This window comes from Loxodonta africana, chromosome 12, assembly GCF_030014295.1.
Source record: "Loxodonta africana isolate mLoxAfr1 chromosome 12, mLoxAfr1.hap2, whole genome shotgun sequence".
Classification (NCBI taxonomy): Eukaryota; Metazoa; Chordata; class Mammalia; order Proboscidea; family Elephantidae; genus Loxodonta; species Loxodonta africana.
Genome location: NC_087353.1, coordinates 96,193,796 through 96,219,692, shown reverse-complemented (window position 1 = coordinate 96,219,692; position 25,897 = coordinate 96,193,796). Strand labels below are relative to the sequence as shown.

At 52.7% G+C, this 25,897-nt stretch overlaps 1 long non-coding RNA gene and 1 other non-coding gene across 2 annotated transcripts; one reads left to right on the top strand and one right to left on the bottom strand.

The window, feature by feature from the left end:
- LOC111752445 (uncharacterized) lies at positions 1-22,741 on the bottom strand. Its single transcript, XR_002787367.2, has 3 exons — positions 18,339-22,741; positions 10,988-11,156; positions 1-408 (listed from the first exon to the last, which is right to left on the bottom strand). It is a non-coding gene; the product is annotated as an uncharacterized LOC111752445 (long non-coding RNA).
- Positions 11,517-11,578, top strand: LOC111752461 (U7 small nuclear RNA). The gene has a single exon (XR_002787390.1). It is a non-coding gene; the product is annotated as a U7 small nuclear RNA (small nuclear RNA).
- Positions 22,742-25,897: the final 3,156 nt, after the last annotated feature.

The following is a 25,897-nucleotide window of genomic DNA, read 5'->3' as shown; positions in this document are numbered from 1 at the left end:
CACAGGGCTTAAGAAAATGCCTGCCAAATAAATAAATAAGTAAAATAATCCATCTCAGATTAGAGGTAAAAGAATCCATCTCAGATTGGAGACTGTTCTGGCTGAATAGTGTCTTCCAACAATTCCTGTCCCCCTGGGACCTCAGAAGGTGACCTTATTTGGAAATAGTGACAGAAATGTATTGTCTCACAGTTCTGGAGGCCAGGAGTCTAAATTCAGGGTGTCAGCAGGGCCAGGCTTCCTCCGTAGGCTCTAGGGGAGGATCCCTCCTTGTCTCTGCTGGCTTCTGGTGGCCCCAGGCTTTCCTCACCTTGTGGCAGCATCACTCCAGCCACTGCCTCCGTCTTCGTGTGAGCTTCTTCCCTCTGTGTGGCTCTGTGACTCTCTGTGGTACTTCGTTGGTGGCAGCTGCAGGAAATGAATGCAGAGCCGATGGTGACAACCAAGCCCAAGCAAAATCCAAACAACTGGTGAGGAGATGGAGAAGAGATCTTACTCTCCACCATCTGCCAGGGTCTAGCACAGCGCTTAGTGCTTTGCTATTGCTTCGATGATGGAAAATTATGACCCTTCTGAAAAAAGTTCAGCATCGAATTATCCTATGACCCAGCTACTCAAGAGACTTAAAAACAGGGATGCCAACAGAAAACATGTACATGAACGTTCACAATAGACAAAAGGTGGAAATGACTCATATGTCCATCAACAGACGAATGGCTACACAAAATGTGGTCTTAAATCCACACCATGGAATATTACTCAGCCATAAAGAGGAATGAAGTTCTGATCCACGCTACCACATGGATGGACCCTGAAACCGTCATGCTGCATGAAGTAAGTCAGACACAAAAGGACGAATAGTGTGTGACCCCACTTACATGAAATATCTGGAATAGGCAAGCGTATGGGGACAGAAAATAGATCAGTGGTTACTAGGGGCCAGGGGGAGCAGAGGGAGGGCTACTGAGTTTCTGTTTGGGGGGATGAAAAGTTTTGGAAAGAGATGGTGGTGGTTGTTGCCCAACGTGGTGAATGTAATCAACGCCACTGAATTGTACGTATACTTAAAATGGCAAATTTGAGGTTATATACATTTTATTGCAATAAAAAATAGTAAAACACACAACACACACACACACGCAGACACGCACACGCGACAAGGGTGTGGAGGCTCAGGGGGACCGAGGTGGCACAGCTGGGTGACAGCGTGGTGCGGACCTGGAGCTGCCTGGGCTATGAGAGGACCAGACGGAGGTGTGGAGAGGAGCTGGAGTTGAGTGGATACACGCTGGAGTGACAGAAGAGGCCGGACCTAGAGGAGCAAGTGGGGCAGGGGACGGAGGTGGCTTCCGGTCTGGGGTCCTGTGGGGGTGTCTCTGTGCCTGAGATGGGAGCCCCAGAGGCCTGGAGCAGAGGTGCAGGGCTGGGGGAGCGGCTGAAGAGGGAGGCAGGTGTGGGTTGAGGGTCAAGCGTGTGGGGTGAGGAGAGGGAGGGGAGGTCTGGGGTGCTTAATGGGAGCCATGGGAGAGTGTTTTAGAAGAGACGTGTCACCGCTGGTGGTCCCGCTGTGCCCTGACACCCTCACCATCGGCCAGGACACCCCCAGCCCATCCTTTCCTCATTGGGGGCCTGGGAGGCCCAGCCAGGGTTTCCATGGTGGTGGGACATGTGGCCAGCAGGGGTCATCAGAGCCTACAGAATGGGGTGGGGATGGAGATGGGGTGGTGCCCATGGGCCCGTCTCCTGGGGCCTCCTCCAACTTTGCCAGGAGGGACCGTCCAGTCCTGCCAGGCCCAGAGGGCCCTCAGAATGCCTGCTGCTGGGAGCCTGGGGCAGCAGCCCTTCCACCCAGCACATAGCTGAGGGCAGAAGGACCCCTGGGGGGACCGTGGTGGGCATTTGACTGGGGCAGAACCCTAGGGGGGTTTCTCTCCTCAGTAGGTCTGGTGAGAGTCCAGGCTCCAGGATCTTCTGTGAGTTCTTGGGCAAGGACCTAACCTCCCTGAGCCTCAGTATCACCTTCTGCAACACTGGGCCAAGAAGGGAGGCATGGGGCTTGCCCAGAGCAGGAGCTGATAGGAGTGCTGCTCTGGTCTTCCCCCCAGGCTCTGAAGAATCTCTGGGCCAGAAAGCACTTCGACCCAGGAAGCAAGGGCCACCAGGGTACACACCCTCACACATGTGCACAGCACACACCCTCACACATGTGCACGGCACACACCCTCACACACGTGCACGGCACACACTCTCGCACGTGTACGGCACACACCCTCACACATGTGTACTGCACACACGCTCGCACACGTGCACAACGCACACCCTCACGTGCACAACGCACACCCTCACATGCATGGGACACACTCACACACATACACAGCACACACCCTCACATGCATGGTACACACCCTCACACATGTGGACAGCACACACCCTCATACACATGCATGGCACACACCCTCACACACATGCACGGCACACACCCTCACACACCTGCATGGCACACACACTCAGACATGTGCATGGCACACACAGAGCCCATGCCCTCGCACCCTTATGTGTACCAGCACACAGGGTCCACATCCTCACACACACATGCACGACAACACAGGGCACACACTCTTGCCTACACATTTACCTACACACATTTACATACCACTGCACACATGTGCATGGCACACATGGGGCACACATGTGCACACACGTGCACTGGCACACAGAACACACAGCCTTGCACACATGCTTACCAGCACACATACTGACACACCCTTGCACACATGTCCACTGGCACTATCACTCTATCACAACCCCAACGAGATGGACTGACACAGTGGCTGCAACAACGCGCTCAGGCACAGTAACGATTGTGAGGATGGCGCAGGGCTGGGCAGTGTTTCGCTCTGTTGTGCATAGAGTTGCTATGAGTCAGAACCGACACGACAGGACCTAACAACCACGACAGTCTTGCCTCATTAACCTCAGGCAGAGATTAGGATTTATAAGCAGGAAAATCACATCAGATCACAAAATGGAGGACAACCACACAATACTGGGAATCATGGCCTAGTCAAGTTGACACATATTTTGGGAGGACACAATTCAATCCATGACATTGAGATACTCTTCAGAGCGCTACAATGGGGAAGGTGACAAGCAACTTTCTAAGCGTTTGTGGACCTGCCCGTTGGATGCAGCTGTGCCACGCCCCTTCTGAGAGCGAATAACCCAAGTGTCCATCAACGGATGAAGGGACAAACAAAATGTGTTCTCTCCATGCAGTGGAGTATTATTCAGCCATGAAAAAGAAATGATGTTCTGATACATGCTACAGCATGGATGAACCTGGAAAACATGAAGCTGAGTGAAGTCGGTCACAAAAGGACAAAGATGGTAGGATCCCGCTTACATGAAATATCTAGAGTAGGCAAATGCATAGATCTACAGTTACTAGGGACTTGAAGGGGGCAGGGATTGGGGAGTTACTGTTTAAGAGATATTGAGTTTCTGTTAAGTCCCTGGGTGGCACAGATGGTTAGCACTTGACTACTAACCTAAAGGTTAGCATTTCAATCCACCCAGTGGTGCAGCAGAAGGCCTGGCGATCGACTTCTGGAAAGATTACAGCCAAAACCCCCACAGGGCAGTTCTGCGTCGTAACACACGGGGTCACCCTGGGTCAGAAACAACCTCCACGGCAATGGATTCAGTTTTTTCAGTTTTTGAGTTTCTGCTTGGGGTGATGAGAAACTTCTGGAAATGGATAGTGGTGATGGTTGCACACCAGGGTGAAGGTCATTAATGTCACTAAATGGTAAAAAAAAAAAAAAAAAAACCTTAAAAGGGGTTAAAATGGCAAAAATTTTTGTTATATGTTTTTTATCACAATTAAAACAAAACCCTTTCTGTATAAGAAAAGCTCTCCAGCTTGGCCAGTGGGGTTCCCGTCCCCTGAGACTGGGCGGCAGGAGGGGTGGGGAGCCCCTGGCACAGGCCGGGCCCTTGTTGCTCCTACGGAGCTGAGGGAGATACCAGAGCATCGGGGAGCCTCCCGCTCAGGACTAAAAATGGTCCCAGTTAAAATGGGACCTGGTATAGCCTGGGGCCAGGAGCAGGCCTCCTCCTTGGCAGCTTTGATTCTTTTAAATCCTCAGAAAGGATGAGCCTGCTCCAGGAGGAAACGGCACCAAGGTGCCAGCTTGCCTCCCCTTTTAAGTTAGACATTCCTGCAAGAGCTCAGCCTGCCCCGGCACCCTCCACCCACCGCATCCCTTCCAACCTTCCACCCCTCCACCCCCACCCCTGCACCTCCTCCACCCCAGCACCCCCTCTACCTCTGCACCCCCTCTACCCTTCCACCTCCTCCACCCCTTCACATTTCCACCCCCTCCACTTCTCCACCCCTGCACCCCTGCAGCACCTCTACCCTCCACCCTCTCCACTCTCTCCACCCCTCCATGGTTCCACCCCCCTCACCCCTCCACCCCCCTCCCTTCCACGCTTCTACCCCTCCACACTTCCACCCCCTCAACTCCTCCATCATCTCCATCCCTCTACCCTTCCACCTTCTCTACCCCCTCCATCCTTCCACTCTTGCACCCTCTATACCCCTCCACCTCCTCCACCCCTCCACCCCCTCCATCCTTCCACTCCTCCACCCCTTCCATCTCTTCACCCCTTTGCACCCCCTCAACTCCTCCACCCCTCCACCCCTGCACCCCTCCACCCACTCTACCCCTCCGCTCACTCTACCCTCTACCCCTGCACCCCTCCACCCGCTCTACCCTCCACCCCTGCACCTCTCCACCCTTCTACCCCCTCCGCCCTTCTACCCCCTCCACCCATCCACTGTCTCCACCCCTCCACCCTTAGACCCCTCCACCCCCGTGCTCCCTCCACTCCTCCACCTCTCCACTTTCTCCATGCCCTGCACCGGCACCACCTGCATCCCTCCACCCCTATACCCCTCCACCGTTCAACCCCTGGATCTCTGCACCCCTCCACCCTTCCACCCCCTCCATGCCCTGCACCCCCGCACCCCTCCACGCTTGTACCCTTCCATCCCTGCACTCCTCTACCCCCTGCACCCCTCCATCCCTTGTACCCCTGAATCCCCTTCCACACCCTGAACCCCCCACCCCCTACCTCCTGCACTCCCTGAACCTCAGGCCCTGAACCCCTGAACCTCTCTACCCATTGTGGCCCAGGGGACAGGGTCAAAGCTGTCCCCTCAGGAGAGTCCTGGAGGCAGGGGGTGGTGGGCAGCATAGTCGCCTGGGGGGGCCTGAAGGCCACCTCTGGAAAATGCCACAGTGACTGACCTTGTTAGGGATGGACATTGTGTCCTGCAGTTGGGTATGGTTGGTGACACTTTGCATGGAATACTGTTGGGGTGTGGCAGCGTGGGTGACATCATCCGGCTGACGTGCTAAGTGCCTGTAGTGGACCCTATCCCTGCCTGACCCCTTAGATTCCTGGTTCGGGCTCTGTGGGCTCATTCCTTGCAGCTCACGCTCTCACCTTTGGACTGACGGCTGCCCGGGGTTACACAGCTGCTGCGCCTGTATGGCAGAGCCAGGGGCCAGGTCCCTGCGAGGGTCCTCTCCTCCTGGAGGTACCAACCCAGTAGGTAAGGGGTTGAAAATGTGGCTCCCTGGCATCAAGGTGGCAGGCCACATTGAGTTGTAATACATATCCCTAGGGCACCCAGTGGGGCCAGCTGGGACCTGCCTGAAGTCTCACCTGGCTTCTTCTGCTCCCTGCTCTGTCTGCCCCTTCCCTCAGCAATTTCCTTAATGAATCACCACAGCGTTTGCTTCTCAGTGTGTATCTTCCCAGAGCGGAGTAGACCTGGCCACCCCTCCCTCCTTATTCCATCATGGCTCCCCACTGCCCTCTTCTGAGGGCATGCTGGACCTTGCAGGATGACAGGAAAAGTCAGGGTGCGTGTAGGGAAAAGCATTTCAGGCAGAGGGAACAGCAAGATGAGATCTGGGAGGCTGGGTCTTAGGAGATGAGCCTGGGGAGGGGAGCACAGGGAATGGGAGTCTGAGGAGGGGCAGGTGGGCCTGGGTGGAGAGGCGGCCAGCCTGGGCAGCAGCCCTTGGGGAAGAGGGGCTGGGGCGGGGCTGTGGGGCCGCCATCTCCTCTGAGCGCCTGGCAAAGAGAAGGCTTCGAGGGGTGGGGATAGAATAAACACCCTTGGAGACCCTCCTTGGCCACCTGTCTCCCCTGGCCAGTCCTTGGTTGCTTCCAACCACAGGGTGCTCACCCCCTCTCTGAGGGCTGTGGCATTTTTGAGTAGGTCTCATTGCCTGAACATTCCATCACAGAGGACAGTCCCCTGCCTCCCTGCAGTCCTGCTGTCTTTGTCCTGGGCCCACACAGAGAAAGCCTGTGTGCGTGTGTAGGGGGCAGTGACAGGCCATGGCAAGTAAGGCTCTTCCACCAAGAAGGTGGGCTCCCGGCAAGGCAACAGTGCATGTGAGAGCTTAGAGGTGGAACAGCCACAAGGCGTTCTGGGGTCTGTCGGTCCCATGGTGAGGCCGCAGCCAGGGCAGGGGGTGTGGGCTGAGGGTGGGCGGGGCCTCAGATGTAGGCTGTGCCTTTGCTTTGATCCCGGAAGCCATGTGGAAAGGTCAGTCTGGGGGTCTCTCTCCAACCCAGGATCATGGACACAGGGCCCAGGGCACCACCTAGCATCCCTATCAGCTGCTGTTCCTTGTCCCAGACATATTCTGTCCCCCTAAGGATTTTTTTTTTTAAGGATAAGAGGTGAGTGTTCTGGGGGTCTAGAAGCTGGCCACATGCCTGTGCCTGGCTAGTTCCGCCACCAGATGGAGCTGCAAGCTGAGAGGTGTGGTTGGACTGGGGTGAGGGCAGGGGTGGGGGTGGGATGAGGGGAGGGCCCAAAAAACCAAAAAACGAAACTCATAGTGACCCTACAGGACAGAGTAGAACTGCCCCATAGAGTTTCCAAGGAGCCCCTGGCAGATTTGAACTGCCGACCCTGTGGTTAGCAGCCATAGCACTTAACCACTAGAGCAGAGAGCAGACAGGGCAAATAGCCTGGGACAACCAGCTGAGAGCCTGAGGGTGCCTGGGGATACCTGATGTGGGGGGCTCAGCTGGGCTCCTGAAGGATCCAGTCTGCACCTGGCTTGGCCATGACTTCCAGCTGGTGCCAGCCTCGATGGGCCTCATTGGGAAGAAGGGCATCTAGCTTCCCCTGGCCTTGACCAGCCCCTCCTACCTGACCACTGCTCTCAGGGGAGACACTGCCTCTTCCTGGGTGGTAGGTGGCTTGTGGGGTTTTTAGAGGGTGGGAGCTGGGCGGGGAGAGCTTGGGCTTATGGCCAGCTATAGGAGTCAGGCCCCTGTAGACACGCCAGCCGCTGGGAGTGCTTTTGTCCTTTGTCTCTTCTCCCATGGTGGAGGGACACATTGGTCCTGCTTACCACCTTGGCTTTAGGCCCCCAGCCCAGCCATTGCTCCTGGTCAGAGCAGGTGCTTGGGGCTATTTGCTGCATGTGTGAACGGGCCCCAGGATCCCCTCAACTCCTGTGGACAGCCTGGCAGGCGCCTTCTTGTCTTCATTTTGCAGATGGGGATACTGAGGAGGCCCAGAAATACAGGGTGACCTACCCCAGGTGAGTCAGCCAATCTGGACTGTGTCCAGCCAGCACGTGGCTGTGGCACCTCGTGGCTCCTACCCTGGCCACAGCTTTAGGCCACAGGGTGGAGCAGTAATGGTGGAATGTCACAGGCTTTAGTAGCAGCTGGAAAAGGCATTTGTAGAGGGAGGAGCTCAGACAGCAGCTGGCGGCCACCCCTTTCCTGCTCTCCCACTGTCCTTACCCCACCCCACCCCTGTTGCTAGCCCCTCCCAGCCCCAACCCACACCCTCCCACCCCACGAAAGCCCCTCTCCCGGACTGAGCAAGGCCTTTGAATACTCCCTATTATGAGCTGTTTGCTTTCAGATCCGGAAGGCTTTTTTAACTGAAGTCACAAGATTTGGACCTTCAATGAGAATGTTACTTCTTCTCCTACATTCCACTGGTTACAAGTGAGTCTCACGTCCAGTCGACTTGAAAGGAGACATAGACTCCCACTTCTCGATTGGGGGAATGGCAAGATTCTAGAAAAACAGGAGCCCTTGAGTTGGCTCGGACTCGTAGCGGCCCCATGAGTAACAGAACGAAATGTTGCCCAGTCCTGCACCATCCTCACAATTGTTGCTGTGTCTAAGTCCATCCTGTCAGTCCATCTCGTTGAGAGTCCCCCCTCTTTTTCGCTGATCCTCTACTTTACCAAGCATGATGTCCTTCTCCAGGGACAGATCCCTCAGGACGGCATGTCCAAAGTAAGTAGGCTGGGCGATGTTGTTGTGGCCTGCTTTGGGAAATGTTATAACCCGCCACCTATGTGTAAGGCATGGAGCTTATGTGACAGTCCTGGGCAGCCAGCCAGGAGAGGAGATGGCGCTGGGGGACTGAATCAGTCAGAGTTCTCAGTTGTAGACAAAGAACCCACTCCAGCTTGGTTAAGGAGGAAAGAAATGTCATCAAGGATATTAGTAGCTTATGGCGTGTTCTGAGAATCACCCGGCCAAGAAAGTGCCCCAGTTACCGCAAGACTGTTTCAGAAGTGGTCTGCTGCCACCCCAGTGATGTTTCACAGCACAGGTCAAGGGGTTCTCACACCAGGGCCCTGCCCCTCCTGCCTCAGGTGTCTCATCCACATCTCTGGCACACCTCTGGTGGCACACTCTCCAGAGAATGGATTCTGGGTGACTAGATGGACCCTGACAGAATGGAAGAAAAATGTGGAACAAAACCTCAAATTTCTTAAAAAACAAACAAACAAAACCAGACCTACTGGACTGGTTGAGACTGGAGGACTTCCTGACATGATTGCCCTGAGATACCCTTCAAACCTTGAACTGAAACTAACCCCCAAGGTCACCTGGTAGCTAAATAACAGATTGGCTCAAAATATAACGAATATCACCCATAAGTACTGTGCTCCTTCATAAAATCATCTATACGAGACCAAACAATAATTACTTTAAAACAAAGATGAGAATGTAAGGGGTCAGGGAGCTAGATGACTGGAAGTGGGACACCCAAAACAGACATAACGAGACTGTCATGTGTTGAGAGGAATGTAACCAATGTCATTCACCAAAAACACAATAAAATATTATCAAAAAAAAAAAAGGATTCCGTGTGACTCCAAACTGAAGTCTCATGCAGGAAAGAGTCAGTTCCTGGGCAGCGAAAACAGTTCACGTGCTTGGCTGCTAACCAAGTCCACCTTGGAAGAAGGTGTCTTGGAAGAAAGGCCTGGCAATCTACTTCTGAAAAATCAGCCACTGGAAACCCTACGGACACCCTAAATGTCCACCAACAGATGAATGGATAAACAAAATATGGTGCATACCTACAATGGAAATGAAGTTCTCGTGCATGCCACAACACGGATGAACCTTGAAAACATCATGCCGGGCAAAAGAAGTCAGATACAAAAGGGCAAATATTGCCTGATCCCACTTACGGCGACCCCATGCACAATAGAAAGAATTGCCACCTGGTCCTGCACCAGCCCCAAGATTGATTTCGGATTTTGGACCATTGTGATCCACATGGTTTCCGTTGGCTGATTTTCGGAAGTAGATCACCAGGCCTTTCTTCCTAGTGCATCTTAGTCCCGGAAGCCCGGCTGAAACCTGTGCGCCATCATAGCAGCACACAGGCCTCCGGCGACGGATGGGTGGTGGCTGTCCACGAGGTGTGCTGGCTGGGAACTGAACCTGGGTTTCGCACATGGGAGGCAAGAATTCTACCACTGAACCACCATATATTAAAAATAAATAAATACTCAAAACTCATCATTTCTTAATTATTTACTATACTTTGCTTATTTTATCTGTGCTCTGAAGGTTGTTTACATTTATTATATCATTAAGGTGAAAATAAGGCGCCCTGGTGGCACAATGGTTTAGGAGCTTAAACCCACCTAGAGGCTCTGTGGGAGAAAGACCTGGTGATCTGCTTCTGCAAAGATTACAGCCTTGGAAACGCTATAGGGCAGTTGTCCTACAGGGTCACTATGAGTAGGAATCAACTTGACAGCGCCCAACAACAAGGCAGAAATCCTATATGATGGTGTGCTACTGAACATCTCTCCCCAGGTCTACATTCAGTGATGTCACGTTGGTAGCTTGAATTCAGGAGTATTTACACCATGGAGATTGGCAAATGCTACAAATCAGGGTTCTCCCCTCCTCAACCCCTGGGAACTTGTTAAACATTTACCAATACACCATTGCTGTGGTCTCCACACAGGCAAATCTGGGAAATGTGCGAGATGGGGGTATAGTCCTATTGGAGTTTTATGAAGCATACCCCCAGAAATCCTTTTACTGAACCCCATTGTCTTAGTTTCTTAGCACTATGTTTGTTTTTGTTTTTTACTATAACAGAAATACCATATGTGGGTGGCTCTAAGTTGGTGGCTTTAATGAACAGAAATTCGTTTTCTCACAGTTTAGGAGGCTAGAAGTCCAAATTCAGGGTGCTGGCTCTAGGGGAAGTCTTTCTCTGTAGGCTCTGGGGAAAGGTCCTTGTCTCTTTCTCAGCATCTGACCCTTGATTTCCTTAGCGATCTTCATGTTCCCGTTTCCTTCTCTGTGCCTAATTTGTTCTTTTTATATCTCAAAGGTGATTGGTTTAGGACACACCCTACACTGATGTAGTCTCCTTAGCATAACAAAGAAAATCTTATTCCCAAGTGCGATTACATCCACAGGTATGGGGGTTTAGGATTTACAACACCTATTTTGGGGAGGACACAATTCAGTTCATAACACCCATGTTTTAGCTATCTATTGCTGTGTAACAAACCACCCCACTACTAGTGGCTTAAAAGCAACATTGTTTATTTTGCTCATGGATCTGAAATTTGGGCAGACCTCAGGAGGGACAGCTCACCTTTGTCCACCATGGCACCAGCTAGGGTGAGTTGGCTGGGGCTGGAGGATCCGCTTCCAAGATGTCGCACTCATGTGGCTGGGAAGTTGGTGTAGGCTGTTGACTGGGAGCTCAGCTGGGGCTCTGGACCAGGGTTCTGGGCTGCTTGGGCTTACTCGCAGCATAGTGGCTGGGTTCCAAGAGTGAGCATCCCAAGAGACAAAAAGCAGAAGGTGCCATTTTTTTTTAATTAATTAATTGGGGGGGGGGCTGAAAATATACACCACAAAACATACACCACTTTAACAATTTCTACATATATAATTCAGTGACATTGGTTACATCCTTCAAGTTGTGCCACCTTTCTTGACAACCTTTTCCAAACTATTTCACCATCATTAACACAAACTCACTGCCCCCCTAAGCTTCTCGGCTATATCCTTTTGTGTTGCTGCTGTCATTTGATCACATGCAGATAATTCTTTAACAGAGTGTAATGCTTAACGCAGATGTTCTTTTCTAACTATTATTTAGTTTAAAGGGACTTCAGGCGTGTTACAGCTCTTTTAGAATTTGTCTAGTAGGTTTTCCAGTTCTTTCCAGAAGACCCTAAGGGATAGGAAAAAAAAAAAAAGATGGGGGAAGAAAAATCAAACAAAAATTAAAAAAAATGACTTCAGGGGATGGTTTTGATTCAAGGTTTAAAGGTTTCCTCAGGGTGATAGTTTTGGGAGGGGGGTCATCCAGCCTCCATGGCTCCAGAAAGTCTGGATTCCATGAGAATTTGAAATTCTGTTCTGCATTTTTTCCCCTTTTGATCAGGATTCTTCTATAGAACCTTTGATCAAAATGTTCAGTAATGGTAGCAAGGCACCATCCAGTTCTGGTCTCATGACAAAGGAGGCAGTTGTTCATGGTGGCAATTAGCTACACATTCCATCTCCTCCTCCTACTTCTGACTCTCCTTCTTCCTCTGGTGCTCCAGGCAAACAGAGACCAATTGCCTTGCCTTGAGTGGCCGCTCACAAGCTTTTAAGACACCAGATGCTACGTTTGGAGTAGAAGGTAGAACAGAGCCATTGAAATCAATACTAAGCCAATTGGCTGAAATGCCCAGAAGTAGCCAGTTCTTTGAGGCCTGGCCCAGACAAGGCACACGGTCACTTCTGCCGCATTCTATTGGTCAAGAAGTCATGGAGACCAGAAGCAAGGGGAGGAGACACGGACCCACCTTTCAATAGTAAGAGTGTCAAGGAATTTTAGGACCATGTTTTCAAATGCCACACCCCAGGAGGCCAGATGGTCTGAAGATGTGCTTGCTAAGCAGAGGCTGGCCCTATGTTTTGGTTCCTCATTTCCTTCAGCACTCCCTGTTGCTCTTTCCTTGGGGCCGAGAGAGGGCACACAGCTTGTCCAGGCTCACCCAGGCAGTGGGTGATAACATCAGTAGATGGTGATGTGGAAAGTTCTATGTGCTCATTTTACAGATGAGGAGACAGCTCAGAGTGGCTAGCTCCGCTGGCAAGGATCACAGAGGGAAAGGGACAGAGGTGCGATTTGTTCCTGGGTCACTTCCCTATTTCCCACCCAGGTTCCTCATCCCAAGCAACTTCAAGGACTATGACCCATTTGAGACCCTAGCCTCCTCTAGCCAGAGCTGGCTTCCAGAGCATTCCAAACCTCTGTTGCTTGATGCTGGGCTGGCAGCCTCTGATTGATGGTGAATTGAGCTGACGTATAATTTGTACCTTGCATACAAAGACATGGTGGTGGCCAGAAAAGAACTGAAACCAACCATGAGTAATTCCTGTGCTTTCAACAAAAACACCAATAACTTGAAAGTTTAAATAAATACTGCTCAACCCACCCAGGTGTGAAGGGGAAAAGAGATACCTAAAACCGTCTGAGCTGGGGTCTCGAGGGCGGAGGTGCTGGGGCCCTGCTCCCTGTGGACAGGAGCAGGTCAGCAGGGCTGAGATGGACAGCCAAGGGCCACTGCTGCCTGTGCTGGCCAAGGGTGACCAGCCACCTAAGGATGGGAGGCCCTGCCTGGCCTCCACACTGCTCCCTCCCATTTGGGCCCATCATGCTACCTCCACATCTTAGCACAGGCTGTTTCTTCAGCCCAGAATGTCCTTCTCTGCCTTCCTACCTAGTAAACTTCTATTCATCTTTGAAAACCCTACCAAAAGGATGCCACTTCATTCTTTCATTCATTGAGTAGACATTCACTGGGGTCTACTGGGCTGGCCATGGGGCTGGGGAAGAAAGTGATAATCGAGCATGGTCTGGTCTTGCAAAGGATCTCATAGGTTTGTAGGGGTGACAGTTATAACAGAGGCGATGGGAGCATGGGAAAGACACAACGTGGTCAGAAAGAGTTGAGTTCAAATCCTGCCTCTATCACTATTCAGCTGTGTGACCTTGGACAAGTCACTTCCCTTGTCTGGGTCTCCATTTCTGCAGCATAACAAGACTCCACTCTTAGAGCCCCCAGGCTCCAGCCACCGCTCCTCCCTTGAAATGGCAAGGCAGCTAACTGGGCACACAGGCCCCCAACATAGAAATGCTATCACCCCCACACTCAGAGCAGCAAAGGATGAGTGGAAGGAACTCTGCGTCACGTGGTTTTGGTCTGAGTCCTGGCCCTGCCGGCTGCGGGCTGGGTGGCCTCAGCAGAGGTGGTCCTTGTTGAGCCTCTGTTGGCTTCTCTCGGGTGGAGAGTCCCTCTCGCTCTGCTGGCTTCTGTAGAGGACAGCATGGCTGGAGGCTGGGGTGAGCAGAGACTGGACTGGTGTTGGGAGAGCCACTGCCATATGTCTCAGGCTAGGTGCCCCCAGAAGCAGATTTCCAAAACAAGGATTCAAGCGCAAGTAGTTTACATGGGAGGTGACCTTAGGAAGCACCAGTAGGGGGAGTGAAATATGGAAAAAATGTAGCTAGAACATGGTGTATTTTTTTTTTTTTTAATTTACTTTTGTTGCTGAGAATATATACAACAGAACATACACCATTTCAACAGTTTCTACATGTACAATCCAGTGACATGGATTACATTCTTTAAGTTGTGCAACATTCTCACCCTCCTTTTCTGAGTTGTTCCTCCCCCATTAACATAAGTCATTGCCAGCTAAGGTTCCTATCCAATCTTTCTAGTTGCTGTTGTCAGTTTGATCCCATACAGATAGATCTTAAAAGGGCTCAATGCTCAAGGCAGGCATTCTTTATGAGTTAAGCTAAATTACTGTTTGGTTTTGAGAAGACTTCAGGGGATACTTTTCATTTAAAGATTATCTTAGAGTGATAGTTTTGGGGATTCATCCAGCCTCCATGACTCCAGAAAATCTGGATTCTATGAGAATTTGAAATTCTGTTCTGCCTTTTCCCCCTTTTGATCAGAATTCTTATAAAGCATCTTTGATTAAAATGCAGAACATGATGTATCATTAGGTGAATTACCACGCTGGGCAACTGGGGCTCAGTCCTGCTGGGGAACTCCAGGAGACAGTGTAGAACGTACAGGGGCAGATTAGCCGATAGGCAAGGTATAGACCAGATCATCTATAGCGAATGATTTCACGTTTTTCACCACATCAAAGATTCTGCTTCTAGATACGGCTGGCATCTGTCTCTCTCCCAACACCACAGCATCTTCCTACAGAATCAAAGCCTCTTTGCAAATTTACAGTTCCTGACAGGGACTGGATTACCCGGTGAACAAGGTATGGTGGAAAACATAGGCGATTAGGACGTAAGCACAGGTGAGTCCTTGCTTACCTTGTTTATTGAGTAATCCGCCCCTGAGGACATGGGCAAGGGAAGTAGAGTATTTCTCCACTTGGGTCAGTCATTGGTTGAGGGTTGCTTGGGTGCAACAATCTTAAATTTCCAGTCCTTCTGGCTTGCCTTGCACTTGACAAGACAAGCTCCCCAGAGTTGCAGGGGCTTGTGGTGGGAAGCCCTCCTTTTGATATACAAGGGAATGATATGTGCTGGGTGGATGTGGGTAGGGCACAGTATCAGTCAGGGGTCACCAGAGAAACGGAACTAGTTGTTGTGCTGTTAGGGGCCGTTGAGTCGGTTCCTACTCATAGTGGCCCCATATATAACAGAACGAGGTGGTTACCTGGTCCTGTGCCATTGTTTGAGCCCACTGTTGCAGCTACTGTGTCAGTATGGATTATACCTCAACATGAAGAAAACAAAAATCTTCACATCTGGATCAAGAAGCAACATCATGATATATGGAGAAAAGACTGAAGTTGTCAAGGATTTCATTTTACTTGTATCAACAATCAACACCCATGGAAGAGGCAGTCAAGAAATCAAATGACCTATTGCATTGGGCAAATTTGCTGCAAAAGACCTCTTTAAAGTGTTAAAAAGCAAAGATGTCACCAAACTAGTAGAATATCTGTATTTACCTTGTTGTTGTGTTGTGCCATTGAGTTGATTCCAACACATAGCAACCCCGTATGGCAGGGCAGAACTGTCCCGCAGGGTTTCCTAGGCTGTAATCTTTATGGCAGCAGATCTCCAGGTCCTGGTCCTGAGGAGCCACTGGTGGGTTCAAACCCTGATCTTGATCTTCCCATTAGCAGCCAACGATTAACCATTGTGCCACCAGGGCTCCTTATCTGTATCTATCTATATCTCCCTATCTCTATAAATAGATTCATTTTAAGGAATTGTCTCACATGACTATGGGGGCTGGAAAGTCTAAAATTCCTCAGGCTAACTGGAAACTCTCAGGAGTTGATGCTGCATAATTTTTCTCCAGGAAACCTCAGTTTTTGCTCTTAATGCCCTCAACTGATTAGCTGAGGCCCACTCACATTACCCAGGGTACTCTCCTTTACTTAAAGTCAACTGATAGTAGATTTAATACCTTCCCAGCAATGCCTTGATCAGTATCTGTTTAAATAACTGGGCCCTACAACCTTGCCAAATTGACACACAAAATTAGCCATCACAGGCACCAACATTAACCCTATACCATGAGACTTCAGTCTCCCATTTTTCATCATGGAGGGCTGGAGGATCCCATCCTTTGTGAGAAAGGGGGTTCAAGCTGTGTCCTAGTGCTGGGACAGACAGAGGGACAAGGGCCCAAGGTTGGCCTCTGTCCTGTCCTAGTCAAGAAACCTTTGGCCCTAGTCTCCTGGAGCAACAGAGGAAGGAGAGTCAGGAAAAGGAATGTGTGGCTCATTGCCTGCATGAACAACTGGCTCCTCTGCCATGAGACAAGAACTGGATGATGCCTGGCTACTATTACTGAACGTTTTGATCAAAGATTCTCTAGAAGGATCCTGATTAAAAGGGGGGGAGGGATGGAGAATTTCAAATTCTCATGGAATCCAGACTTTCTGGAGCCATGAAGGTTGGACGAACCCCTGAAACTATTGCTTTGAGATAATCTTTAAACCTTAAACCAAAAGTATCCCCTAAAGTCTTCTCAAAACCAAGTAATAGTTTAGCTTATCTAATAAAGAATATCTGCCTGAAGCACTGTGCTCTTTTAAGATCTATCTGTATGGGATCAAACTGACAACAGCAACTGGAAAGATTAGATAGGAACCTTAGGGGGCAATGTTTATGTTAATGGGGGAGGAACAACTCAGAAAAGGAGGGTGAGAATGGTTGCACAACTCAAAGAATTTAATCCATGTCATTGAATTGCACATGTAGAAGCTGTTGTATGTTCTATTGTGTATATTCTCAACAACAACAAAAATAAATTATTAAAGAAAGAAACCTTGAGCCGATGGCTTGGGGACAGGGCTGATTGTGGCCCCATATAGGACTAGTTGGGAAACCACCCTTTCCTGAGCACCTAGTCACTGCCCAGCCCCCCACTAGTGGTGGGAGGGAGGAGGTGGTCACCCTTGGGCATGGGGTTCCTGCTAGTGTTCAGAAAGATTGCCTCGGCCACCGTCTACTGAGTGTCTACAATGCACTCAATACACACACCCTCTCACTTGGTCCCAGGAAGGGGGAGATACGTTAAGCCCCACTTCACAGACAGGTAAACTGAGGCCCAGAGCAGGGAAGTGACCTTGCAAAAGTCACACATCAAATGAGCGGCAGAAGCAGAACCTGAACTCAGTCCATACCCATTCCTTTCCTTATTCATTCAATCAACCCCTACTAGCGAGGGCAGGTTGGCTGGGGATGGACAGAATTAAGTTCTAACCCCATTGTCTGTTCAGAACCTGGCTTCACTGGGCTCTGCACTGATGACACAGGGCACTGAGAGGGTTCAGGGGAAAGTGCCTGGCACTCAAAACACAGCAGACATGAGCACTGCCTTCCTGGGCCCTGGGCACCTAAAGGTGAATCAGGCCCTGACACCTGGAGGAAGGTAGAGACCCAGAAAGTAGGGGGCCATCACACGTTATTTTCTAGGATATTCTAGATTAGAAATAACGTTTGCAAAGTGCTCTACTGAATAGCCAGGGCTCAGTCTATGTCGGCTGGGACCTCAGCTGGAGCTGTTGGTTGAAACACCTACGTCAATGGTGGCTTCAGATACTCAAACTTCTAACATGGTGGCTTAGGGCTCCAAGGGTGAGTGTCCCAGTGAAGAAGGCTGAAGTGCTATCACCTTTTGTGACCCAGTCTTCCACTGCATCTGGCGATTAGATGCAGCTCCCCTCTCTCCATGGGTCAGGGTCACATTGCAGAAGGAAAGAATTGGGTGGCCGTCTTCAGAAGATACAATGTCATGGCAGCCACTGGGAAAGCCTGGTCCTATGCCCCATACTGTGGTATTTCATCTCAGTCTGGAATTGGAAAGGTGGCCTGCTATAGGTAGGGTAGAGAGAGAGGAGAGAAGACAAAGAAGATGGGGGGATGAAGGCAAGAAGAAAGGGAAAGGGAAGGAGAAAGGAGGAAAGAGAAGAAAGGGAGCCGAGGGAGGAGGGGAAAAGGAGGGAGGAGGATGGATTTGAGAAGGTGCGTGAGATCTGTGGCCAATACAAGTGCTGTGAGAAGTTTTGCCTCTTGGGCAAGGTCATGTGCTAAATCTCATCATCAGTCATTCTTGGGTCTGATTAATCCTGCCCTTAGAGCAGAGCTGGATAGGTTGAGAGTCATCTGTGTCTGTCCAGCATTATTCCTTTGAGCACCAACTCTCCCAGCATCCCCTAGTGGAACTGCCCCTTGTTCACTGCAAATCTGAGGCTGGCCAAATACCACCTTATAGGGGAAACCCACGTTTGTAGGACAGAATGGGGCCGAAGAGAGAGGGAAGTAAAACTGAGAGAGGTATGTCTTGGATCCATCTGTACCTGAAGCTGTTATACTTGTGGGCTTCCTTGTTACGGGACCTAATAAAACTGCTGTTTAAGAAAGTTGGGTATCAACTACTTACAACATCTCTTTCCTCCCCTGGATGGAGTCTTGGTCTGGGCCCCAGCACACTGCTCTTGGGGCCCCCTGTCCTCCTTGGTAGTGCTCAGCAGTGGAAGCTCTATGAGGACAGATCCTATCTTGTCCGTTTCCACCGACGACGAGCAGGTGGCCTACATGTGTGCTTTATTTTGGTCAACATAACCAAACCAGTTGCCATCAAGTTGACTTATTTATGGCGATCCTATGCCTGTCAGGGGAGAACTGTGCTCCACAGGGTTTTCTATGGCTGATTTTTCAGAAAGCGATCTCCAGGCCTTTCTTCCAAGGTGCCTCTGGGTGGACTTGAACCTTCGAACTTTTGGTTAGCAGCTGAGCACGTTAACCCTTTGCACCAGCCAGGATCAGCACAGTGTTCAGAAAAGCACCTAGGTGAAACAATTAGGACAGGTCACATTCCAGCTGTGGTAGACATTGTCCTTATTCACCATTATCTGAATTTCCTCCCCTTCTTGGGCATGGGAATACTCTATTTCCCAACATCCTTCAGTTGGGTGGAGTCACATGACTAGCTTTGGACAATAGATTGCAAGCATAAGTGACATGTGACTTCTGGAGTCCAGCAGTGAAAATTTCCTGTGCAAATCTTCCATTTCCCTTGGCGGCCTCATTCGAGTCAGACAACCATGAAATCTAATTGATTTGGATTGCCAAGTCACCACATGGAGGCTGGCTGCCCTGGAGGGCCACCCAGACTGAAGAGACAATGTGTAGATGAGAATAAATTTATGTGTTGTGTTAAGCCATTGAGATGTATGGGATTTTTGTCACTGCAGCACAGCCTAGCCCATGCTGACTGAAACACTGGCTTTCCACGAACAACAGCAGATCTGGGGAGTGTCAGCTGGAGCTGTGAGGAGTTGCTCCCTGTAGGTGCTCTCCCATTTCCGCTCATCTATTTCCTGTCTGATTGCTGTGTTGTTATTGTTGTGGTTGTCATCGAGTTGGCTCCGACTCACAGCGACCCCATGTAGAAGAGAACGGAACATCACTGGGTCCTCGCCATCCTCACAATTGTTGGTATTTTTTATTTGGAGTGCTTTCCAACCTAAGCGGCTCATTTCCCAGTGCTATATCGGACAGTGCTCTGTTGTGATCCATAAGGTTTTCATCAGCTAATTTTCAGAAGGAAATCTCCAGGCTTTTCTTCCTAGTTTTAGGTCATGGGTGACCGTGCTGGTATTTGAAATACCAGTGGCATAGCTTCCAGCATCACAGCAATACATAAGTTACCACAGTATGACAAACTGACAGATGGGTGGTGGCCCGATTCCTATAGGCACTTAAATTTGGGATGACATCCTAAAGGAGAGCCCAAGGGAGGTGGGCCAGACAAGAAAATGTGGAGGGGAAACCCAGACACTTCCAGAAGGAAAGAAGCGAGCAGGTCTTTCCTGCAGGAGCAGCTCAAGAAGGTTCTGGAAAGGCTGCCTGTGGCCACAGAAGCTGGGCAGACGTGGGCGAGAGCGTGTGTGTGCGTGTGCTGGTGGGGGAGGCCTTCCTCCTGCTCATCTCAGGCTGAAGACAGACCCAGACATGAAGAGAAAGTGGAGGGAAGTGGGAAGGGGGCCTGTCAGGCTTGATCTTTGCGGGTTTGCTCTTGACTTTAAAATGCTGGCTTTGGAAATGGATTGATGAGGGGATGAGATGGCGGCGGAAGGGAGAGGGGAGCTTTCAAAGCTGTAGCCATGGGAAATGTTTTTATTTTCAGCTTGAAAGAAAATGCCAAAGGAGGATTAAAAAAAAAAAAAGAAAAAGAAAAAAACGGGAGGGAGGGAGGTGATAGAGAGAGTGTGAGTGAGTGAGTTTTCCCTAGAGCCTGTTGGGTAGGGAGGCCTCCTGGAGATCTGGGAAGAAGGGTCAGGCCCTGCCGCTCCTCCCATCCCAGAGATGCCATCACAGACCAGGGGGTACCTGTCTCTGTTCCTACCCAGAGGTGGAGAGAGCTGGGCAGAGCCCTGGTATGGCTTGGTGGCTGCCACGATGCTGGGTGACCTTGGAAAGGTCACTCCACTTCTGAGTCTCAGGGTCCCTATGATGAGGGGGTCTGTGATGGGGCACAGATATGGGGGACAGAATGTGTGCGAAAATAGCAGAAATAGCACCTGCGTGAACACGCAGAGATTGTGTCGGAAATCAGAAATCCAAAGGGAGATGAGAAACTCCATTCTCCAGGTGTTTCCTGAGCCTGAATCTGTGGAATCTCAAGCCCTTCTGAACTCCTGCTCCTCCTACCTGGGTTTCTACCCAGCTGGTGCCTCCATCTTGGAATACCAGGTATAGACAACCATCCTACCCCTGCACCCCTCTCCCAGGCCAATCAGAGACTCCGGCTGACATCTGGGTTGCCTCGAACAGATGGAAGTTAGAGTAGGAAGGATTGATGGGGAAGGGCAGTAAACCAAGGTGCAAGGTGTTAGTGTAGTCTCCATCAGATCTGGGAGGGGAGCTGGGACTTCACACATGTATCCCCACTCCCCCACCTGGTAAGGGAAGGCAGATTGGTTGAGGGTGCTGGTTGGCTGCCACTTCCTAGCTGTGTGAGTTTAGCTGCCTCACTTTTCCTTTCTGCACTTTAGATTTCCCATCTGTGAAATGGGTATGACAGTACCCAAATCAATTGGTCAGCAAAGCCTGCCCCAAGCAGGATGCCCTTTGCCTCTAAAGGAATTTGCAGACCTAAAAAGAGGAAACTGGGAGGGCTCAGCTAAGGAAGGAGGTGGGACGGCTTGCTTTGGAGAGGCCACGTGGGTCAAGGAGGCGGGACTGAGGGGCCTCAGGGGACAGGCTGTAGTGGAATGTGCCCCACAACCCTGCACAGGCACTAACCTGCCCGGGACCGCTGCCCAGGCCCCAACAAAGCTTGGAGCGGGCGGTGGCGTGGAGGGAGCCTCTAAGCGACCAGGCAGCCCCTCCTGGGGCGCGGATTCCCCACATAGGTGCGGCGCCCCTCCCCAAATACGCGTGCAGCAAAGCCCTCCATTAGTCGCTCTCGCAGTGACATCCATAAATCCCATTAGTCACACTCTGTACACACTCACCCGCCGAACACACCCAGGCACACCCAGACAAAGGATGAGGGCCCCAAAGAGGCCTGGTGTGGCCTGCTTGGCTCTATCACCACATCCTAGAACAGTGCCCGGCGCAGGGGCAGATTTGTCGGATGAGCACAAGTACCACCTCCCCCAAACACGCAGCATCCCCAAACTGCCAGTCTCCCACAATCACAAATTCTTTCACAACCTGGCACTTTGCACCCCACAATTAACCGGTCTCCCCACCCCCCAGCCCCTCCGGGTCCATGCGGACCACAATAAACACCCACGAATGCCCTTGGCTGTCCTCTCTTCCGCCCTTCTCTGGACGGGGGAGGGATAACATTGTCCCCCCGCCCATGCCTGTCCTCGGACGGGTCTGGCAGGAAAGCCATCCCCCAAGGTCACTGAAGCCCTGCAGAGGCGCCCCCGGAGCTGATTTATTGGCGGTTTATTTGGAGGAACGCTAGCGCTCTCAGATTCCGGGGGGAAAAAAACGCTCGCGGTGGACTTTAACCTTGGGCTGAAACCGCAGCGCTTTGTTTTCCGATGCGCTTCCTGGGGCGCCGCGGTGGGGCCCGCGCCTAGCCGGGGAGGCATGGCTGGGAATGCGACCCGGTCGCCTCTCCACGCTTTCGTTGCGCTCGCGCCGGCAGGCCAAGGTCTCAAATTCCTTGGGGCCGGGCCGGAAGCCGCCGGCCCCTCCAAATAGCTTCTAGAAATTCTAGGAAGGAGCCGAAGCTTCTGGGTGAAACCATCCCCGGAGAGAGGTTTCCAAGCCCGCTGTCCCCGCATCTGCTCCGGATCGGAATTCGGTTTTTGCCCTTGGCACGTTGCAGATCTTGGGAGGTCCCCAGAAGGTGTGTGCATGTGGCTGCCTCCCGCGCTGTCCCCACCCGGAGTCCGGAGCGAAGACCGGTCCGGGGTGGTTGTCTCCGAACTGCGCACGGCCTGCTCGGTGATGGACACCAGCGGGGAAGCCCGTTCCCCGCCCTTCTAGCTAAGAGGCAAACAATGCTGGTGACATTACGCACACTTGGTGCAAATGCACCTCTCCGGGTCTGCCCCCCGAGCGCCCCTACTCTGTTCCAGTAGAAAAACCGCCGCCGCCGCCAGGCTTCTTCCACCCGCGTCGCGGAGTCCTGCTTTCCAGGCGGCTCGGCTGTTTGCGCTAAAGTGGGCGGCCGCCTAGGGCGCCGAGCCCGGGTTGGGCGGCGAAAAGCCTGGGGTGTCCGAGAAATATGGGGTGTCGAGCAAGAGGAAGCCCCCGCCTCTGGGCGCGGCGCCTGCAGATACCCCACTGAGTCCTCGAGGGCAAAAAAAAAAAAAAAAAAAAAGCCCCCTCCCCGTATCGTGCGCTCGCCGGGGGCTCTGATGGCAAAACAAGGGCGTGGAATCAGCGTAGGGGCCGCGGAGGGGGTGGCGGGCAGAGTTTTGAGAAGCCGCCCCGACCCTGACCCTAACGTCGGCCCTCAAGGGTGCAGTGGCGCCGGAGCTGGGCTCGAGCGGGTGGCCGCGCGCCCAACCCGGCCTCACTGTGCCTTCCTAGGATCCAGTGCCCGGCCCTGGCGTCCTACCCCAGACGGTGATCCAGCGAGCCCCAGGCCGCCTCGGAGTCCCGAGTTGGGAAGACCGCTCCCTGTTTGGCAAACGAGAAAGCTCCTGGTTTGACTCCCTGCGCAGTCTCGGGGCCCCCATGCCGTGACCGGAGAGCGGGGCGTCCAGCCCAGCCCGGGATGTGAGGCCGGCCTGGAGCAGCTCCGCGAGAGCAGTAGGAAGGAGGGCCTGCGCCGAGATTTATGGCTAGAGCCGGCCCCCGGCGCACCAAACGCGTCTCCGTCTTCTCCGAGCCAAACAGTGGCGTGGAAGAGCCGACCAAGGCCGGAGAAGAGTCGGGTGCCGGAGGCGGGGCGAGAGGAGCCCGGGATCCGCCGGTACTGGCCCGACCTTGCTGCCCGCGGTGTGCCCTGGTCCCCGCACGTTACGGACGCTGGTGCCTCGTCCCTGGCGCTGCCTGGCGGGCTGGGGTCGGTCTGGCCGAAGCTCGGCTCTGCGCCTAGTCGGGTCTGGACTATCGCGGCAAAAGGACGGCGAGCATGGCTTTCCTGGCACAGCCTCTCCGGGTTTTAGAGGCGCCCGGGCCGGGAGCACCTTGGCTGCTGGGCCTGGAGCTTGCGGAAGCTTGCACTTAGTTCCCGGCCTCGGCCTTCCGCGCAGACCACAGAGCTGGCGATCCTCCGGGGCCTGCCTTACACCAAGACGCCGGCGGAGATTGGGGACTTCAGTCCCCATGGGTGGGGGCGATCGTCTCAGCTGTCCGCACCTAAGAAAGGATGACTTATTTTTGGGCGTGGGGCCTAGGGGTGAACGTGTCCACGCGGTCAACAACACAGGGGTTCCTAAAAGCGCCGGATGCGCGCCCGAATAGGGCAGGATACCGGGGCGCTAGATTCCGACCTTACCGCATTTTCCCTCCCCTCTCCGCCAGCTTTCCCAGCCAGCTAAGAGCGGACAAAGGTGCGGCGGGGGAAGACGACCAGGCTCAAGTTTGGCTTGTCTTTCGGTCTTAAAACAAAGGGGCCGAGTTTTGTCAGTCCGGCCGCGTCCAGGCAGCCGAAGCCGGGGCTGGCGGCCTAGGAACAAACAAAGGCCTCGGCTCCGGCAGCCCAGGCTGGCTGCGGACCACGGCACCGGGGCTGGCGACGGTGGGCCTCTCCCGGATTTGCGGTTTGGGAATGCGAGGAGGCCCCCTCACGCCTCCAGCCGACTTTCCTGCCAGTCAGTACAACACACACACCTCACTGCGTCAACACACTTTTTTGGCCACCGATCTCACCGGGTAAACAAGTATTGAGTGGGTGTGCGGGAGGAGGGAATGCGGAAGATGGCGACCGGACAAAGTGTGCTGTGCGCTTCCACCATTCCGCGCCACGCGCTCGGGTCCTAGCTTTTATACTTAAACGTGGCCAGCATGAGAGGGGAGGACGTTTTCCCAGACTCCGAAGCACCCCAGGAATGGCGGGAGTCGCCCACTATTCCACTTGGGATCGGTCCTCCGCCCCAAGATGGCTCCCGGCCGCTGTGTACCCAGAGACTGCGGGAGAGCAGGGCGCGGACCCGGAGAGGGAGCGGTGACTCCGCGGCGGGGCAAAGATCAGGGCGCGCACAGGCTACCCTTCGACGAGGCACGCCCGCGATCCTATCCTCTCGGTCGTCCCGGGACCGGCACGGGCAGTCCAGGCTGTGCGCGCCCCACCCTGCCCCGCCGCGTCCCAAACCCCGCGTCGGGGCCAGGCTCCCGCGGCGGGAGTGCGAGGGTGTGCTGGGCGGGCGGCGCGAGGGGGCTGAGGCCACGGAGGCGACGTGGGGGTGGGGGATACTGGGAGGGGGCTCGCAGGCCGCGAACCGCGGCTCTAATGAAAAGCAGCCTCCTCGCCACGCCAACCAGGCGCATACTTGAAAAATGCAAACGCCATTGGCAGCAAATCCTGGGCAAACAGGCAGAATTTTTATTAGCAACTAAATGATTTATGGCACACATACCCCGCCGTCACAATTACGGCGTCGTGGAGCATCCAAGGGTGAAAACATTAAACATTTATAAAAATAGGCTTTTGTTTTTTTCCACCCCACAAGCCTTTTGTATTTCCCACCAGCACTCTCTCAAGATTGTATTTTTTCTCGAGCTATACTGAAATAAAAACATTCCAGAGCCTGGACGGGGATGATGGGGGGGGGGGGTAGGGATGAGTAAGGGTTGGGTTCCGAATAGTGGAAGGAAACGGAGGAGGGGTGTGTGTGTGTGTGTGTGTAGGGACTCGGCCTTGGGGTGAGTTTACTTGGGAACCGACAACGGTCTTTCGATGAGACTTGAGAGCACTAGGCGCCCACGGGGGCTGCGTCCCCCACCCCCGGCCCCTTCCCCTGGCTTCCCTTCCAGCAGCCCCGCGCAGCTCTACTGCATTTGTTTGTTTTTTCTTCAGTCGCCCCCCTCCCCCAAGGCACACAGACACAATACCTCCTTTCTCTAACCCCCCTCTCCTCTCCGTCTTTGCTCCCGGCCGTCCTGGGGCTGCGCCGGGAGCCTCTCGCCGCCCGGGAGGCAACCGAGACCCACGCGCCCAGCTCCAAGCGCGGACACCGCCGTGCATTCCCTTCGGCTTGGGCTATTTTCGTTCCTTTCTTTGCTCTCACTCCTCCCTTCCTATACCCTCCTCCCCCGACTCCAGCTTCCAAAAGAGGGCAGCCTAGAAACCAGCGAAAAAGGCTCCAGGAAGGGCAACTTGAAACTGCCCTCAAGAGGCTCAACTTTTTTTTTCTCCCTCAAATTTATCCTGGAATTAAATTAGACGCCCCCATTTCCCTCTTGAAGCTTACCCCCCTTTTTTTCCTAAAAGCGGAGAAAAGAAAATATGACGAATGGGCGCTAACTAGCTCGTTTTCCCCTTCCAGTAAAGTTCCCTTAAAAATGGATTAAAAAAAAAAA